The following is a 3,917-nucleotide window of genomic DNA, read 5'->3' on the forward strand; positions in this document are numbered from 1 at the left end:
AAATACACTTAATACATCTTAAAGGAAAGGATGAATATTAAGTATTTTTTGGTATAATACTTACATCTACACTATCGTTGTGGACAAATTCAATGTTTCTGATTTAACATTTATCTTCACAAAGCTATCTTCATATCTTACTGGAACAACACTTATTTAACATTTATCTTCACAAGGTTATCAATGAACTTGCTCTTTACAAGCTATCCTAATCAATGTTTCTTTTAATTTAACATGGATACCCCATTCTTGCAAAAATTGGTTTTTCTTATGAAAAATATATTGTAATTCATTATTTTATTTAAATATACAAGAAAATTCAATATCAAATTATAATTATTTATAGTTATATATAAAGAATTCTCCTCTCTTATCAATTCTTTTCATATTTTATTTTTATATTAATATTTGATTTTATTTTATTATTATAATATTGCGTTATTTTCTATTTTTTCTAAAACATCACAGTTTTGAGTCAGTCATTTTTTATTTTTTAAATATTTACTAAATAACTAATTATTCTTATAATTAATTGAGAATTATTATTTTTTTTTTAAAAACTAATATACTTTCATTTCATTATCAATTTTAAATTTTAAATATTTGACAAACTATTCTATATTTAAAATTTAATTGATAAATATTTTTACAAAATGACAATATATTAATTTTATTTTTTAAAACATTTTTCAATTAATTATAAAAATAATTAGTTATTTAATAAATATTTAGAAAATAGGAAATAGTTGAATTATTTAAAAAAAATCATCATTCCAGTTCTCTTTCAATTTAAAATCAGCTCGTATATCAAATATTTAAAAAAATAAAAAATAATACAATTTCTATAATAATAAAATAAAATAAAATATTAAAATAAGAATATAATATGAAAAAAAATTGAGAGGATGAGAATCTCTCTATATAAAGTATATATATATATATATTGATACAGATAATTATAATTTGATATTGATTTTTTTTTATATATTTAAAGAAAATAATGATTGAGAATGTAAAACGTAAGGAATGTGAAAGACAGTGTGTGCACAAATGCACACGTTTCCCTTTTCACGTTATGGCTTTGGAAACTGCTTCATTTTAGAAACAACTTTTCATTACACAAAAGTTACTTTTCTATCCAAAATCTATTTACTTTTCAAAAAATTGTTTAAAAATAAACCAGAAAACAAAAATAGATCAGAATGTTTTAAAATCTAAACTGTCCCGGAATGATAATGTCGATGGACAAATTCAGGAGTTCATCTGTTTTCCATCAAACATAAGTTTTTCAGACTAGATTACAACAAATATGTGAAAACGTCTTTATCTGCTTAAATCTAGAGTTAATCTGTTTTAAACACTTAGTATATACAAATGTAATCTCATTAAGAAAGTATGAGGCATTCAAACACTAGTTAAACACAAAGTTAGTTTTTAGATATTTCAACATGTATTATTTTATTATCAGGATTCCTTATACTCAATGACTTCTACTTAGTTTCCAAAGTCTTAGCTCATTTCCTTTTATCTCGTTCAGATCTTTCTGGGAGGGGTCTTGAGAATCAGAAGCCAAAAAATTGCAGTAAGCTGCAACTGAAAATCGCAGTAAGCTGCAACTGACTGGAATCACCTTGGAGAACTGACAGAAATTACTATTTTTGGTTTGAAAAATTTATACTTATTTAGAAATTTGGGATGTACCTTTTGTTTCTTTTATTTCTCATTTAAAATGTATACAATTTTTTTTATTTTATAAATAATTAATTAAAAGTAATATGATTTAAAAAAATATAAATTTTGGAAACCATAAAATAATTTATCTAATTATTTATTTTATAAAATAAACAAATAAATTATTGTTATTTATTAAATAATAAATTTATTCAACTAAAAATAGTATTAAAAAGTATTAAATGGTGTATCTCTTTTAATGATATAAATAATTTAAAAATTATTAGTTTAAAATTAAACATATATAAAACATTATGCGAATAATTTTGTATCACAATTTATTAAATTTTAAAAATATTAAAAATAATATAAAAAATAATTTCTAGTATCCGTATTTTTTATTTTTATCATTATCATTCTCATATTTTTTTATAGAAAAAAAAGAAAGGATAATTACTAAATCAAATAATAAAAAGAGATAAAAACTATATTTTTTATTTTTAAGAGAGATGAATTTAGTGTCTTAAAAAGTTTAGTAATAAAAAATAAACTTAATATATATATATATATATATATCCATTAAATATCTACTATTAAATTATTTTATTACCCTTAAATTATTTATCATTATTATTGCATTAATGGTCAGTTTACAGGACTCTTAGTATTCCTATTTTATAACTTCCAGTAATTATAATTTCATTATATATATATATATATTATTGAAGTAAATCCAAAATGAATGAATCGGTTCAGTTTTACAATTACGTTCAATCAATTTCTACAACCTTTTGCCTTCTGTTATTTCCTTCAATTAGTTTATACAACTGGTATCAAGAGCCAATATGTTATTATGAACTCTACCCAAATATCAGTCCCTATCCTTGATGAGAAAAATTACAATCGGTGGTGTGTAAAAATGAGAGTTTTGTTTAATTATCATGAGTTATGAGATGTTGTTGAGAGTGGAGTGTCTGCATTAGCTGATAATGCAATTGATGCGCAACGAGTAGCACATCGTGACCAGAAGAAGAAGAAGAAGGACAATAAGGCTTCGTATCTCATCCATCAAGGGATGAATGACAAGATGTTTGAGCAGATAGAAGGTTCAACAACTGCAAGTGAGGCTTAAATCATTTTGTCAATCAATTATAAAGGTGATGACAAGATTAAGAGGGTGCGTCTTCAAACCTTAAGACGCCAATATGAACTGTTGCAGATGGAAACCACAGAGATTGTTGATGTCTATATAAATAAAGTTTTTGCCTTGACAAATCAAATGAAGACCAATGGTGAAACACATTCGGAGCAGGCAAAGGTGTAGAAGATTTTGAGGTCTTTAACTCCCAGATTTGAACATGTTGTTGCCGCAATTGAAAAGGCCAATGACATTTCAACAATGACAATAAGGTTATTGTTCGGTTCCTTACGAGCGCATAAGCAACAGATGAATGACGATAAGATTGAAAAGCCAGTTGAACAGGCTTTACAAGCACAAGCCTCAATTGGTAGCTTCTATCATAAACACAGTAGTTCACTTGACAAAGGACGGAGACATGGTGGTAGCTATTCCAGCAAAGGTCGTGGTGGCCAGAATCATGGAGGCGCTGAGCAAAACAACACTGGTTCTAATCATAATAATAACTCTTGGCGCGGAGGACGTGATCGCGGAGGACGAGGAAACATGTATAATAAATCAAATGTGAAGGGTTATAACTGCCATAAACGCGACCATTATGCAAATGAGTGCATATAAAAAATGTGATAATCATGCTGCCAATTGTGCTCAAGAGAATCATGCAATACTAATGGCAGCCACATCAAATGAAACCCCGAACAATCAGACTTGGTATTTGGATACAGGTTGCACGAATCATATGTGTGGTCAGAAGGAGCTATTTGCAGATTTGGACGACTCATTTCGCACAAAAGTGAAATTCGGTGATAAAAGATTCGTTCCGGTGACTGAAAAAGGGCGAATTCTTATCACATTGAAGAATGGTGATCACAGGTACATCTATGATGTTTTCTATGTACCTGATATGAAAAGTAATTTGTTGAGTATGTGATAGCTGGCCAAAAAGGGTTACGTGATGCACATAGTTGAAAATCAATTCTTAATTTTTGATAAAAAAAAAGGTAGTTTGATTCTTAAAACCTTTTTTTATCAAAAGACCGCATGTTTCCAATAGATTTTCATATGGTGATTTCAAGTGCTTGAATGCAATAATGAATAATGAATCGTG

This window comes from Phaseolus vulgaris, chromosome 2 (assembly GCF_051622355.1).
Source record: "Phaseolus vulgaris cultivar YP4 chromosome 2, ASM5162235v1, whole genome shotgun sequence".
NCBI lineage: Eukaryota > Viridiplantae > Streptophyta > Magnoliopsida > Fabales > Fabaceae > Phaseolus > Phaseolus vulgaris.